The 16,995-nt window shown below is 37.6% G+C and overlaps 1 non-coding gene across 1 annotated transcript; it reads left to right on the top strand.

The window, feature by feature from the left end:
• The first annotated feature begins 805 nt into the window (after positions 1–805).
• LOC112753568 (small nucleolar RNA R71) lies at positions 806–914 on the top strand. The gene has a single exon (XR_003177951.1). It is a non-coding gene; the product is annotated as a small nucleolar RNA R71 (small nucleolar RNA).
• Positions 915–16,995: the final 16,081 nt, after the last annotated feature.

The raw sequence follows: 16,995 nt of genomic DNA, 5'->3' as shown, positions 1-16,995 counted from the left end.
TCCTCCTTGGGATTCACGTCCTCTCCTCTCCTCACAGGTTCGGCCATGATGCTTATGTCAATGGCCTTGCACTCTCCTTTTGGATTCTCTTCTGTATTGCTTGGGAGAGTACTGGGAGGGATTTCAGTGATCCTTTTACTCAGCTGGCCCACTTGTGCTTCCAAATTTCTAATGGAAGATCTTGTTTCATTCATGAAACTTACAGTGGCCTTGGATAGATCAGAGACTAAATTTGCTAAATTAGAAGCATTTTGTTCAGTGTTCTCTGTTTGTTGCTGAGTGGATGATGGAAAAGGTTTATTATTGTTAAACCTGTTTCTTCCACCATTATTAAAGCATTGTTGAGGCTTCTGATCCTTCCAGGAGAAATTTGGATGATTTCTCCATGTTGAGTTATAGGTGTTTCCATAAGGTTCACCTAAGTAATTTACCTCTGCTATTGCAGGGTTCTCAGGATCATAGGCTTCTTCTTCAGAAGATGCCTCTTGAGTACTGTTGGATGCAGCTTGCATTCCATGCAGACTCTGAGAAATCATATTGACTTGCTGAGTCAATATTTTGTTCTGAGCCAATATGGCATTCAGAGTATCAACCTCAAGAACTCCCTTCTTCATAGGCGTCCCATTACTTACAGGATTCCTTTCAGAAGTGTACATGAACTGGTTATTAGCAACCATGTCAATGAGTTCTTGAGCTTCTGCAGGCGTTTTCTTTAGGTGAATGGATCCACCTGCAGAAGTGTCCAGTGACATCTTTGATAGCTCAGATAAACCATCATAGAATATATCCAGGATGGTCCATTCTGAAAGCATGTCAGAAGGACACTTTTTGGTCAACTGTTTGTATCTTTCCCAAGCTTCATAGAGAGATTCACCTTCTTTCTGTCTGAAGGTTTGAACATCAGCTCTAACCTTGCTCAGCTTTTGAGGAGGAAAGTACTTGGCTAAGAAAGCCGTGACCAGCTTATCCCAAGAGTTCAGGCTGTCTTTAGGTTGAGAATCCAACCATAATCTAGCTCTGTCTCTTACAGCAAAAGGGAAAAGCATGAGCCTGTAGACTTCAGGATCTATTCCGTTAGTCTTAACAGTATCACATATCTGCAAGAATTCAGTTAAGAACTGAAAGGGATCTTCAGATGGAAGTCCATGAAACTTGCAGTTTTGCTGCATCAGAGAAACTAATTGAGGTTTCAGCTCAAAGTTGTTTGCTCCAATGGTAGGAATGGAGATGCTTCTTCCATGTAAATTGGAATTAGGTGCAGTAAAGTCACCAAGCATCTTCCTTATATTATTATTATTTTCGGCTGCCATCTCCTCTTCCTGTTCAAAAATTTCTGAAAGGTTTTCTCTGGATTGTTGTATTTTAGCTTCTCTTTAATTTTCTCTTCAGAGTCCTTTCAGGTTCTGGATCTGCTTCCACAAGAATGTTCTTATCCTTGCTCCTACGCATAATACAAGGAAGAATGGACAGAAAAATGATAATAATAATAATAGAGATCCTTTATACCACAGTATAGGGATCCCTTTGTAAGTAGAAGAAGAGGGGGAGATAAAGGATGTGATGTAAAGGAAGAAACACAACTGTGAGGATTGGAATGTGAGATGAGATGTTAGGATATGAATGAATAAATAGAATGAGATGGGAGAGAAGGAGGGAATTTTCGAAATTTATTTTTGAAAAGGAGTTAGTGATTTTTGAAAATAGTTTTTGAAAAAGTTTAGTATTTTTTTCGAATTTTTTTTAAATTAAAATAATTAATAAATTAAAAAGAAATTTTGAAAAAGGGGAGAGATATTTTCGAAAAAATGAGAGAGAGAGAGTTAGTTAGGTGGTTTTGAAAAAGATAAGAAACAAACAAAAAGTTAGTTAGTTAGTTGAAACAAATTTTGAAAAGATAAGAAGTTAGGAGGTTAGAGAAGATATTTTGAAATCAAATTTTGAAAAAGATAAGATAAGAAGATATATTTTTTTTTTTTTTGAAAAAGATATGATAGAAATTAGTTTTTGAAAAAGATTTGATTTTTAAAATCACAATTAATGACTTGATTCATAAGAAATCACAAGATATGATTCTAGAACTTAAAGTTTGAATCTTTCTTAACAAGCAAGTAACAAACTTCAAATTTTTGAATCAAAACATTAATTGTTTATGTTATTTTCGAAAATTTAATACAAAAATAAGAAAAAGATTTTTGAAAAATATTTTTGGAATTTTCGAAAATAACTTAAGAATTTTGAAAAAGATTTGATTTTTGAAAAAGATTTTGAAAAAGATAAGATTTTCAAATTGAAAATTTGATTTGACTCATAAGAAACAATTTGATTTTAAAAATTTTTGAAAAAGTCAATCCAAATTTTCGAATTTGAGGAGAGAAAAAGGGAAAGATATTTTTTTGATTTTTTGAATTTTTATGAAAAACATGAAAAATATGCAATGCATGAAATTTTTAGATCAAAACAATGAATGCATGCAATAATGCTATGAATGTCAAGATGAACACCAAGAACACTTTGAATGTCATGATGAACATCAAGAACATAATTTTGAAAAATCTTTAATGCAAAGAAAACATGCAAGACACCAAACTTAGAATTCTTTAATGCTTACGCACTAAGAATTCAAGAATGCATATGATAAACATGAAAAGACACAAAACAAAAAATCATCAAGATCAAACAAGAAGACTTACCAAGAACAACTTGAAGATCATGAAGAACACTATGAATGCATGATATTTTCGAAAAAAATGCAAGGTGCATATGCAAGTGACACCAAACTTATAATGTGACTCAAGACTCAAACAAGAAACACAAAATATTTTTGATTTTTATGATTTTCTAATTTTTTTGGATTTTTATGTTATATTTTTCGAAAATTATATGAAAAAAGAAAAAAATAAGGATTCCAAAATTTTTAATATGAATTCCAGGAATCTTGCCATGTTAGTCTAAAGCTTCAGTCCAGGAATTAGACATGGCTCACTAGCCAGCCAGGATGCAACATATAATTACATGGGCGGGAGTGATTAGTTGAATACCAATCCCAAAGTAGTTTGGGTATGGCTTTACAGCCAGATATGATTCAACATATTTCATGAAACACTAGAATTCATTCTTAAAAATTCTGAAGCCATAGAATAATTTATTTTTGAAAACATTTTTATTTATTTTTTTTTTTCGAAAATAGATGAGAAAATTTTAGAAATATTTTTTTGAAAAATTTTTGAAAATAAAATAAAAAGAAAATTACCTAATCTGAGCAACAAGATGAACCGTTAGTTGTCCAAACACGAACAATCCCCGGCAACGGCGCCAAAAACTTGGTGCACGAAATTGTGATGTCACATTCATAATTTGTCACAACTTCGATACAACTAACCAGCAAGTGCACTGGGTCGTCCAAGTAATACCTTACGTGAGTAAGGGTCGAATCCCACAGAGATTGTTGGTATGAAGCAAGCTATGGTCACCTTGTAAATCTCAGTCAGGCAGATATAAAGTGATAATGGTGTTTTCGAATATTATATAATAAAATAGGGATAGAGATACTTATGTAAATCATTGGTAGGAATTTCAGATAAGCGAATGGAGATGCTTTTCGTTCCTCTGAACCTCTGCTTTCCTGCTATCTTCATCCAATCAGTCTCACTCCTTTCCATGGCTGGCTTTATGTGATACATCAACACTGTCAATGGCTACTTTCGGTCATCTCTCGGGAAAATGATCCAATGACCTGTCACGGCATGGCTAATCGTCTGGAGGCATCACCCTTGCCAATGGCTTCATCTTATCCTCTCAGTGAATAATATGCTCACGCACCCTGTCACGGCACGGCTATTCATCTGTCGGTTCTCGATCATGCTGGAATAGGATTTACTATCCTTTTGCGTCTGTCACTAACGCCCTGCAATTGCGAGTTAGGAGCTCGTCACAGTCATTCAATCATTGAATCCTACTCGGAATACCACAGATAAGGTTTAGACTTTCCGGATTCTCTTGAATGCCACCATCATTCTAGCTTACGCCACGAAGATTCCGGTTAAGAGATCTAAGAGATATTCATTCTAGCTTATTTCATGTAGAACGGAAGTGTTTGTCAGGCACGTGTTCATAGGGGAGATGGTGATGAGCGTCACACATAATCATCACCTTCATCACGTTCTTGGGTGCGAATGGATATCTTAGAAGTGAAATAAGATGAATTGAATAGAAAACAGTAGTACTTGCATTAATCTTTGAGGAACAGCAGAGCTCCACACCTTAATCTATGGAGTGTAGAAACTCTACCGTTAAAAATACATAAGTGAAGGTCCAGGCATGGCCGAGATGGCCAGCCCCCTAAAACGTGATCAAAGGATCATAAGGTAATCCAAAGATGTCAAATACAATAGTAAGAGGTCCTATTTATAATAAACTAGCTACTAGGGTTTACATGAGTAAGTAATTGATGCATAAATCCACTTCTGGGGCCCGCTTGGTGTGTGCTTGGGCCGAGCCTTAACTTTCCACGTGCAGAGGCCATTTGTGGAGTTGAACGCCAGGTTTTGATCCATTTCTGGCGTTCAACTCTGGTTTTGGATCCTTTTCTGGCGCTGGACGCCAGATTTGGGCAGAGAGCTGGCGTTGAACGCCAGTTTACGTCATCTATTCTTGGCCAAAGTATGGACTATTATATATTGCTGGAAAGCCCTGGATGTCTACATTTCAACGCAATTGGAAGCGCGCCATTTTAAGTTCTGTAGCTCCAGAAAATCCACTTTGAGTGCAGGGAGGTCAGAATCCAACAGCATCAGCAGTCCTTCTTCAACCTCTGAATCTGATTTTTGCTCAAGTCCCTCAATTTCAGTCAGAAAATACCTGAAATCACAGAAAACACACACAAACTCATAGTAAAGTCCAGAAATGTGAATTTAACATAAATCTATTAAAAACATCCCTAAAAGTAACTAGATTCTACTAAAAATATACCAAAAACAATGCCAAAAAGCGTATAAATTATCCGCTCATCAACAAGTGATGGTATTTTTGTGGAAAAAATAATTTTCCAAACCACCAAAAACTAACCGGCAAGTGTACCGGGTCGTATCAAGTAGTAAAACTCACTTAGAGTGAGGTCGATCCCACAAGGATTGATGGATCAAGCAACTTTAGTGGGTGATTAGTTTAGTCAAGCTAACATTGAGTGATTGGAGTGACAATTGAAGCAACAGAAAGTAAATGACAAGAGAAATTGAAGTTGCAGAAAATAAATTGCATTGAAACTTAAAGAGCAAGAAATGTAAATTGCAAGAATCTTAAATAACAAGAAATGTAAATTGCATAAAATGTAAAGGGCTGGGTGCTGGAAGCAATGTAAACAGAGAAGCAAAATTTCAGTGAATAAGAACTTAGAGCAATTGCAAGAGTTGTAAATTGCAGGAAATGTAAATTAGAAGCAATGCAACAAAAAGTAAAACTGCTTGAAGAATGAAAACAGAAAGACTATGCTTAATTTGCAGCAATTTAAAAGAAGGTTGAAGATCTCAGGAGTGGAAGAGACTAGAAAACAAGTCTAGATCTCAAATCCTTCCTTGATCCAACAAGAAAACAATATTGCAGAAGAAAAAGAAGATGAAAGCAATAAAGAAAACTCGGATTTTATGCAGAAGAGGAACAAAGAGATTTCAGATCAAGTGAAACAGAATTCCTTCAATTCTTGATCCAAAATTTAAAACAGAAATGAAAACTAAGAGAGAGCTCTCAAATTCTAATGCTCCTCAGTGGAGCCAGCCTCCTCCTCTCTCTAATGGAGCTCTCCTTTTGAAAATGAGAGTGATGCCTTTCTATAGGCTTTTTACAAAATAAAATGAAATTGAAATGAAAAACAAATTAAATGAAAATCCTAATTCTAGCTTGTTCTTGTGCCTTTGAGTGATGATGTGGGCTTTGCTTGCTTTGGATTTGAAGAGAGATGGGTTTGGTTGGCCTCAATTCAATCTGGTGAAGAATTGAATTTAATTGGAATTTTGGTTGAATTTTGGCCCATGGTCCACCTCCCAGGGGAAAGCTCGGCTCCTGGCAAGAGCTTTGGCCAAGAGCTTTGGTTCCCTTCCTTGCCAAAGTGTGCGCACGTTCCTTCCTTGTGACAAGAGAACAAAGCTCTTTGCAAGAGCTTGAAAGCTCTTGGCAAGGGCTTTACTTGTCCTTGAGGTCCTTGGTTCAAGTCTTGGGTGGAGCACTTTGTGGAGCAAATTTCCTTGCCACAAGAGTAGCGCCTAGTGTCTTCCCTTGGTATCCCTCTTCGAATCCTGGTGGAAGCACTTTGATTCATTTTCGCTTGTTTTTGGCCCTTAAATATGCCTTTCACCCGTGCCTCAATTTCATGCCAAATATGGATTGCCATACATCGTTGGAAAGCTCTAAATGTCAGCTTTCGAACGCAACTAGAAGCACATCAATCGAACTTCTGTAGCTCAAGTTATGGCCCTTTGAAGGAGGCATGGTCATGCTGTAAGTGCCCAAGTTTAACTTAGCGAAAATTTTTGCCTCCAAGCTCATTTTCCTTGAGGCAAGCCCGAAAAAGCTCTTTGCCAAGAGCTTGGCTCTTAGTTCCTTCTTCATGTGTTCTTGATAAAGCTCTTGGCAAGAGCTTTTAAGGTCTTGGCAAGAGCTTTGTGTTCTTGCTCCTTGTTTTGAGCCACGCTTTTCTTCCTTTGGGCCACACTTCTCTTCCTTGATTTGGTCATGGGCCATGCTTTTAAAAGCGTGGCCTAAGCCTCCAAAGTGTGCTCCAACTTTAAAGTGTGCCCAAAATTCCTCTTTTCTTCTTTTTAGCTTATTTTGTGCTCTTTTTGCTTCTTTTTCTTCTTATTTCCTACAAAGTTTATCAAATCAAAAGATCAAAGAAATATACCATTTAAGCACCAAAGAATGCAATATTTAAGCACTAATTATAAATTTCTTGTATGAAAAAGCATAGAAATATATGACATGGTGACATGTCATCACAATACCAAACTTAAACCTTGCTTGTCCCCAAGCAAGAAAAGAATCATGCAATTAAGATTAACAATCCAAGGTAAGAAGAATAGCAACTCAATGTTCATGGTAGGCTAGTTTGCTAAGCATGCTACAATCACAAAAGAGATGTAAATGATTGATGCTTCTATCTAGCTCATTTTATGAAATCTTTCTCTTATATTTTCTTCCTTGAAACAAGCTTTTGATTTTCTTATTAGCTTCTCCTTTTGGGTGCTTTGCCCCATGAGTTGATAACAAAGCTACGATTCTAAATGCTTTGTTTTCAAGTATTACCACTTGATACATAAGCACCACAAGCATTTGATTTAGAGGACTACATTAAGCTTATTTTTCTTTTCTTTTCTTGACTCTCTAATCATTGATGCTCAGAACCTTGAGCTTTGAGGGAGTGCTTTTGCACTTGAGCGTAGCCTTAACTTCTAAGTGTTTTATTTTCAAGCATTTGGCTTGATACATAAACACCACAAGTACTTATCAAATAAATTGCCATTGGTACTCAGAGCCTTCAGCTTTCTCATTCTTTCCCTTTTTCTTTTTTTTTTTTTTGCCTTAATTTGTATTTGCTTCTTCAAGGTTTTTATGATTTTCAAAAGATTTCACAAAATGTACTAGATAAAAACTTCAATTAAATAAAATCCAATGCAATTAAGCAACAATTAATCATACTAGCTTTCCAAAACTTATATGCACATGCTAAACTCTTCTTTAATTCCTTGTTTGTTTATGATCATGATACTTTACTGCTTTAAGCTTTACAAAACTCAAGTTGGTAGTCATAATGGCATGGCAATATGTTACAAATCAGTATTCAAGCTATGCTTATTCATACCACACATGCACACAGAGAATATAAAGACAATCATGCATTTTAAGTGCTGGAAACAAATGAGGAGAAAAGGAACTCTACAACCTTGTAGTTCATCTTCATTATTGTTGTCCTTTTTCCTCTATTCTTCCTCCTTCCCTTGCCAAACTCAGAATACTTTTTCATCCTCAAGCAACAATTAGAACAATGGCTATGGGGCTAAGATGGATCATGAATGTCTTACATAATGAAAAGTTAGTAGTACATGTGTTCTAAGCAAGCAAAATTAAAGATAATAATCAAGGCACAAGAGACAGAGACATTGTGATTGCACACTTAAGAAGGTGAGCATAATACTTTGCATAAAGAATAAGTGGCACACCAAACTTATTGTGACACTTTCACTTGGAATTGATGCAAGTATCTTGTAAGGATTAGAACCAATTTTGTTTCATAGCAACACCAAACTTAGAATGCAACCACATGTCAATTTATTTGAATTAAAACTAAGTAAGTAAAACTGTTATTTGTTAAGTACAATCACCAAGCCAAGAATCTGTCATGTATAAAGCTCTCTTGGTAATGTATTAACAAACACAGTAAATAAGCAAACTAAAATGAAAGCATTTAAAAAAACAGAAAAATGACTAATGAAAAAGTGTCAAATTAAAAGAGAAAAATAAAACTGCTGAGGCATTATGATTATGCAGACAAGTAGTGTTGCTTGAATAAATTGCATAGAAAATAAGTGGCACACCAAACTTAGAATCTTGGTGTGTCACTTTCATTTTTTAATTTGATGCAATCATCCAAAAAGATTGAAAACAATTTGTTGCAAGGCAACACCAAACTTAGAATGTAACCATATGCCAATTTATTGAATTTAAACAAAACAAAGAACGAAAACAAAGCAGAGAAGAGAAATTATACCTACGGTTGACATGTTGTTCACTTTCTTCCTCTTCTTCGAGTTTGTTAAGAGGAATGACTTCAAGGGAGGAGAAGATTCAGCTATTGCCCCCTGTCTTGGTTTCCTCTCAGCAAGCTTTCTTTTATACATGGCTTGATTGAGCTTGCTTGCCATTGGTCCAGGGGTTGGATTGCTTGTGGTTGACCTCCTCTTGAATGTTGTCCTTGGTAGCTTGGTCACAATCCTCTTCTTGGTGCTTTTGTTAATTGCCTTCACTTCCTTGAATCCAAGTCTTGGTGGTTGTGTGATTGTTGGAGTCTTCTTTTCATCAAGAGCCTCTTGTATTGGTGATTTCCTGAGCTCTTCCTCTGTGCACTTCTCTACTTCACTTGAGTGTGAATTCTTTTGAGTATCTTCCTCCATTTCTTCTTCATGATTTCCCATTAATTCCTTTGGGAGGGAAGTTTCATGTTCCTCTATCACCTCAAGTGCAGTTTCATTTTCAACCACCTCATTCTTCATAGAAAGTTCACTTGATGCAGTAGCCTCCTCATCTTGCTCTTCCACTTTATCCTTCACATCCATCAATTGGTCTTCATTTTCCTTGATTCGTAGTTCTAAGTGTTTCTCCGTGTCCTCCAATTGCTCATCCGTCTCCTGAGAAATGATTTCTAGTTCTCTCCAGAATTTTTGTTATTTCTCCACAAGTCTGTTGAACCTGGACTCAAACATTGAGAATCTTTGGCTCGTGGAAGTTTGTGTTGGTTGTGAGTCTTGGGATGGTTTTTGTGTTGAGGCATAGTCAAGTGATGAAGAATTTTCAGATGAAAAACTGGAAGGTGAGGTTGGACAATTTTGTATAAGTGAATTGAAGGCACGTTCAAGTGAAGATGGCTCTTGATAAGTGGAATATGGGCTCTCAAATGTTTTCTGGTTTTGCTCCTCCCAGCCACCATTAGAATAGCAGCTTGCATCATTTTGTGGTGGAGGAAGATATCCTATATGATTCTCTTGCTCATCTTGTGTTTCTGAAATAAATCTCCATGGATTGGAGTGCTCAGACTTTGTATTTTCTTGGTGATATTCCCAGCCACCATTAGAGATTGGTGGTGGTGGGTAATATCCCATAAAATTTGTTTGATCATAAGATGAGTTAAACTCCATTTGAATTTTGGAACACACAACACCAAGGAAAATTGAAATTACTCATATCAGAGATGAGAATTTCTTAGTGAGGCAAAAACTCAAACACCTTGGTTTCAATCTAAAATAGAAAACAAAAATAAAGAAAATGCTTGATCTAGACTTCTCACCCACTTAATCATTGTTGATCTAAATCAATCCCCGGCAACGGCGCCAAAAACATGACGGTATTTTTGTGGAAAAACGAATTTTCCAAAACACCTAAAACTAACCGGCAAGTGTACCGGGTCGTATCAAGTAGTAAAACTCACTTAGAGTGAGGTTGATCCCACGAGGATTGATGGATCAAGCAACTTTAGTGGGTGATTAGTTTAGTCAAGCTAACATTGAGTGATTCGAGTGACAATTGAAGCAACAGAAAGTAAATGACAAGAGAAATTGAAGTTGTAGAAAATAAATTGCATTGAAACTTAAAGAGCAAGAAATGTAAATTGCAAGAATCTTAAATGACAAGAAATGTAAATTGCATAAAATGTAAAGGGCTGGGTGCTGGAAGCAATGTAAACAGAGAAGCAAAATTTCAGTGAATAAGAACTTAGAGCAATTGCAAGAGTTGTAAATTGCAGGAAATGTAAATTGGAAGCAATGCAACAGAAAGTAAAACTGCTTGAAGAATGAAAACAGAAAGACTATGCTTAATTTGCAGCAATTTAAAAGAAGGTTGAAGATCTCATGAGTGGAAGAGACTAGAAAACAAGTCTAGATCTCAAATCCTTCCTTGATCCAACAAGAAAATAATATTGCAGAAGAAAAAGAAGATGAAAGCAATAAAGGAAACTCAGATTTTATGCAGAAGAGGAACAAAGAGATTTCAGATCAAGTGAAACAGAATTCCTTCAATTCTTGATCCAAAATTTAAAACAGAAATGAAAACTAAGAGAGAGCTCTCAAATTCTAATGCTCCTCAGTGGAGCCAGCCTCCTCCTCTCTCTAATGGAGCTCTCCTTTTGAAAATGAGAGTGATGCCTTTATATAGGCTTTTTACAAAATAAAATGAAATTGAAATGAAAAACAAATTAAATGAAAATCCTAATTCTAGCTTGTTCTTGTGCCTTTGAGTGATGATGTGGGCTTTGCTTGCTTTGGATTTGAAGAGAGATGGGTTTGGTTGGCCTCAATTCAATTTGGTGAAGAATTGAATTTAATTGGAATTTTGGTTAAATTTTGGCCCATGGTCCACCTCCCAGGGGAAAGCTCGGCTCTTGGCAAGAGCTTTGGCCAAGAGCTTTGGTTCCCTTCCTTGCCAAAGTGTGCGCACGTTCCTTCCTTGTGACAAGAGAACAAAGCTCTTTGCAAGAGCTTGAAAGCTCTTGGCAAGGGCTTTACTTGTCCTTGAGGTCCTTGGTTCAAGTCTTGGGTGGAGCACTTTGTGGAGCAAATTTCCTTGGCACAAGAGTAGTGCCTAGTGTCTTCCCTTGGTATCCCTCTTCGAATCCTGGTGGAAGCACTTTGATTCATTTTCGCTTGTTTTTGGCCCTTAAAGATGCCTTTCACCCGTGCCTCAATTTCATGCCAAATATGGATTTCCATACATCGTTGGAAAGCTCTGAATGTCAGCTTTCCAACGCAACTGGAAGCACATCAATCGGATTTCTGTAGCTCAAGTTATGGCCCTTTGAAGGAGGCATGGTCATGCTGTAAGTGCCCAAGTTTAACTTAGCGAAAATTTTTGCCTCCAAGCTCATTTTCCTTGAGGCAAGCCCGAAAAAGCTCTTTGGCAAGAGCTTCAAAGCTCTTTGCCAAGAGCTTGGCTCTTGGTTCCTTCTTCATGTGTTCTTGATAAAGCTCTTGGCAAGAGCTTTTAAGCTCTTGGCAAGAGCTTTGTGTTCTTGCTCCTTGTTTTGAGCCACGCTTTTCTTCCTTTGGGCCACACTTCTCTTCCTTGATTTGGTCATGGGCCATGCTTTTAAAAGCGTGGCCTAAGCCTCCAAAGTGTGCTCCAACTTTAAAGTGTGCCCAAAATTCCTCTTTTCTTCTTTTTAGCTTATTTTGTGCTCTTTTTGCTTCTTTTTCTTTCTATTTCCTACAAAGTTTATCAAATCAAAAGATCAAAGAAATATACCATTTAAGCACCAAAGAATGCAATATTTAAGCACTAATTATAAATTTCTTGTATGAAAAAGCATAGAAAAACATGACATGGTGACATGTCATCAACAAGCAAACCTCTAAGTTTGGTGTGTTTATCCGTGATCATTAAACCATACCCACCAAGATCATGGCTCCTAAAGGAAAACAACCCACTCCTAAAGGAAAACCACTTTGGAATCAAGGGAGGTTCTTAACCAAAGAACATTCAGACCATTACTACAAAATAATGGGTCTAAGATCAGTGATCCCGGAAGTCAAGTTCGATCTGGAAGAAGATGAATATCCGGAGATCCAAGAGCAGATTCGAAATAGGAACTGGGAAGTCCTAGCTAATCCTGAAATGAAAGTGGGAAGGAATATGGTTCAGGAATTCTATGCTAATCTGTGGCAAACAGACAGGCAAAGAATATATGGAACTTCCCTCTATGACTATAGGACTGTGGTCAGAGGAAAGATTGTTCACATCCACCCTGACAAAATCAGGGAGATCTTTAAGCTACCTCAGCTAAAAGATGACCCAGACTCCTTCAATAGGAGAATGATGAGAGCAAACAAGGGCCTGGATAAGATTCTAGAGGATATATGCATCCCTGGAGCCAGGTGGACCACCAGCACGAAGGGTGCCCCAAATCAACTCAACAGAGAAGATCTCAAACAAGTCGCCAGAGGATGGCTGGACTTCATTGGGCATTCTATATTGCCCACCAACAACCGTTCTGAAGTCAATATTAGAAGAGCAGTGATGATCCATTGCATTATGTTGGGAAAAGAAGTAGAAGTTCATCAACTGATCCCCTCTGAATTCTACATACTTGCCAACAAGCTAAAATCACAATGGAAAAACAACAAGTGCAGGATGACCCCATCAAGAGGAGGGCGGAAGAATTCCTACTAGAACTCCCTCAATTTGAATACTGGGAACATCTTGAAGCATCTGTTACTAAGTTGTAAGAAACTATGGACCAAATGAAGGAAGAACAGCAAAATCAAAACAGCATGCTCTGCAAACTGCTCAGAGAACAAGAAGTGCAAGGGCGTGAATTGAAGGAATTAAAGCGTCAGAAATTATCTCTTGAAGGGCCAAGCACTCCACAGACTAAAGAGGCATCCACTTCCCAACTTCAAGGTTGTTGAGTTCTGATCTTAACCTTAACCCTGTGATAACTATTTTTATTTGGGTTTTACCTTAGGAGTCATATAGTAGTAATTAGTATCTATATTTTTAATTTTTTTCTCCAATTAAGCTATAATTTATTTTTCTCATCATCATTAAACATGAATAAAATAGAAGAATTTCTTTAGAATAAGAGGCAATATTTTTTGAGTTTTTAATAAGAAAAATTCTAATTATTTACATGTGGGGGCAATGCTTTCTGTCTTCTGAATGAATGCTTGAACAGTGCATATGTCTTTTGAATTTGATGTTTAAGACTGTTAAATATGTTGGATCTTGAAAGAATGATGAACATGAGATATGTTATTGATCATCTGAAAAATCATAAAAATGATTCTTGAAGCAAGAAAAAGCAGTGAATACAAAAGCTTGCAAGAAAAAAAAATGGCGAAAAAAAAAATAATAGAGAAAGAAAAAGAAAAAGCAAGCAGAAAAAGCCAAAGCTCTTAAAACCAAAAGGCAAGAGCAAAAAAGCCAATAGCCCTTAAAACCAAAAGGCAAGGGTAACAAAAAGGATCCAAGGCTTTGAGCATCAGCGGATAGGAGGGTCTGAGGAAACCAAATCCTGGTCTAAGCGGCTAAACCAAGCTGTCCCTAACCATGTGCTTGTGGCGTGAAGGTGTCAAGTGAAAACTTGAGACTGAGCGGTTAAAGTGAAGGTCCAAAGCAAAAAGAAGAGTGTGCTTAAGAACTCTGGACACCTCTAATTGGGGACTTTAGCAAAGCTGAGTGACAATCTGAAAATGTTCACCCAATTATGTGTCTGTGGCATGTATGTATCCAGTGGTAATACTGGAAAACAAAGTGCTTAGGGCCACGGCCAAGACTCATAAAGTAGCTGCGTTCAAGAATCATCACACTGAAATAGGAGGATCAATAACACTATCTGAATTCTAAGTTCCTATAGATGCCAATCACTCTGAGCTTCAATGGATAAAGTGAGATGCCAAAACTGTTCGGAAGCAAAAAGCTACTAGTCCCGCTCATCTAATTAGAATTTGAGCTTCACTCAAAAATTCTGAGATATTATTGCTTCTTGACTTATCTATATTCTATTTTATTTATCTAGTTGCTTGGGGACAAGCAACAGTTTAAGTTTGGTGTTGTGATGAGCGGATATTTTATACGCTTTTTGGGGTTAATTTCATATAGTTTTAGTATGCTTTAGTTATTTTTTTGTTTATTTTCATTAGTTTCTAGGCAAAATTCATATTTCTGGACTTTACTATGAGTTTGTGTGTTTTTCTATAATTTTAGGTATTTTCTGGCTGAAATTTAGGGAGCTGAGCAAAAATCTAATTCAGGCTGAAAAAGGACTGCTCATGTTGTTGGATCCAGACCTCTCTGCACTCGGAATGGAATTTCTGGAGCTACAGGAGTCCAATTGACGCGCTTCGAATTGCGTTGGAAAGTAGACATCCAGGGCTTTCCAGCAATATATAATAGTCCATACTTTGCTCAAGGATAGATGACGTAAACTGGCGTTCAACGCCAGTTCCATGTTGCAGTCTGGCGTCCAGCGCCAGAAACACATTACAAGTTGGAGTTCAACGCCAGAAACAGGTTACAGCCTGGCGTTGAACGCCCAAAATAGCCCAGGCACGTGAGAAGCTTTAGTCTCAGCCCCAGCACACACCAAGTGGGCCCCAGAAGTAGATTTCTGCACTATCTATCATAGTTTACTCATTTTCTGTAAACCTAGGTTACTAGTTTAGTATTTAAACAACTTTTAGAGACTTAATTTTGAGCTGATGACATTTTTAGATCTGAACTTTGTACTCTTTGATGGCATGAGTCTCTAAACTCCATTGTTGGGGGTGAGGAGCTCTGCTGTGTTTCGATGAATTAATGCAATTACTTCTGTTTTCTATTCAAACATGCTTGTTCCTATCTAAGATGTTCATTCGTGCTTCATTATGATGAATGTGATGATCCGTGACACTCATCACCATTCTCAACCTATGAACATGTGCCTGACGACCACTTCCGTTCTACATTAGATTGAATGAGTATCTCTTAGATTCCTTAATCAGAATCTCCGTGGTATTAACTAGAATCCATTGGCAGCATCCTTGAGAATCCAGAAAGTCTAAACCTTGTATGTGGTATTCCGAGTAGGATTCTGGGATTGGATGACTGTGATGAGCTTCAAACTCGCGAGTACTGGGTGTAGTGACAGACGCAAAAGGGTAGTAAATCCTATTCCGGTATGATCGAGAACCTACAGATGATTAGCCGTGCGGTGACAGCGCACCTGGACCATTTTCTCTGAGAGGAAGGATGGTAGCCATTGACAACGGTGATCCACCTACACACAGCTTGCCATAAAAGGGACGTGCGTGCGTGAAGAAGAAGATAGGGGGAAAGCAGAGATTCAGAAGACAAAGCATCTCCAAAACTCCAACATATTCTCCATCATTGCACAATAAGTATTTATATTTATGCCCTCTCACTTTTTACAATTGAACTTGAAAAACACTGTTGTTGGCATCCTGACTAAGAATAATAAGATAACCATAGCTTGCTTCAAACCAACAATCTCCGTGGGATTCGACCTTACTCACGTAAGGTATTACTTGGACGACCCAGTGCACTTGCTGGTTAGTGGTACTAGTTGTGAAAAGTGTGATTCACAATTCGTGCACCACAACGTTAATGAGAAAAGTGATCACCAATAATGCTTTCGAAAGCAATCATAGCCCACGTTAGTTGCCACGTTAACTATATTAACGTGGAGGAGAATTAAAGCTCCAACGTTAGTGGTAAAAGTGAATACCACTAACGTTGGAAAAAGGGGCACACTTAGCCATGTTAAGAGTCACGTTAATTACATTAACGTGAACTCTAACGTGGAAGGAACAAAGAAGTGCCAACGTTAGTGACACTCACCTTTGTCACTAACATTGGACCAAGCCACTATTAGCCACGTTAGTTTCCACGTTAATTACATTAACGTGGAAGCTAACGTGGAGGAAAGAAATGATGAGCCAACGTTAGTGACACTCACCTTTGTCACTAACGTTGGAGATGGCAATCACCACCACGTTAGTGGCCACGTTAACACAATTAACGTGAGGCACTAATGTGAGAAGGGGCGTTTGCAGCGTTAGTGACAAAGGTAAGTGTCACTAACGCTCTCGAAGCTGAGGCATGCCCACGTTAAGGGTCACGTTAGCTACACTAACGTGGACTCTAACGTAGGGAGGAAGGGCAACAAGCAAACGTTATTGGAAAAGGTGAATGCCAATAACGTTTGTGAAGGACCAAGAGGCAACGTTAGTGGTCACGTTAGTGCCACTAACGTTGAAGTTAACGTGGACCATCTTGGGTTAGGAACATTAGTGAAAAAGGTGATCGTCACTAACGTCCTCGAACCCACATTTTCACTTAACGTTAATACCACTAAGGTCCTAACTAATGTCCATGCCTAACTCACACTTTCTCTGCAAGCTAAGCTGAGCCCACTGAAGACTGCAACTGCTTCAACTAAAGATCCAAGGGCCCATATCCAAGACTTAAAGAGCCAACTAGAAGATAATAAGAGTAGTATATATATGAGTAGTTTTGAACTAGTAAGGGAGCTTTTGGCATTGGGAGAACTACTCTCTGTATAATTTTACTTTCTCTACAACTTCTAGTTTTACTTTTAGAATGTATTTTCCATGTTTGCTTTCCATTCCCAGAGCTATGAACAACTAAACCCTTTTCATTGGGTTAGGGAGCTCTGTTGTAATTTGATGGATCAATAATAGTTTTCATTATTCTTCTTCTTTTTTTTCTCTTGATTTTACT

This window comes from Arachis hypogaea, chromosome 15 (assembly GCF_003086295.3).
Source record: "Arachis hypogaea cultivar Tifrunner chromosome 15, arahy.Tifrunner.gnm2.J5K5, whole genome shotgun sequence".
Classification (NCBI taxonomy): Eukaryota; Viridiplantae; Streptophyta; class Magnoliopsida; order Fabales; family Fabaceae; genus Arachis; species Arachis hypogaea.
Note: the sequence above shows the minus strand (reverse complement) of the source record. Positions and strands in the feature narration are given on the sequence as shown.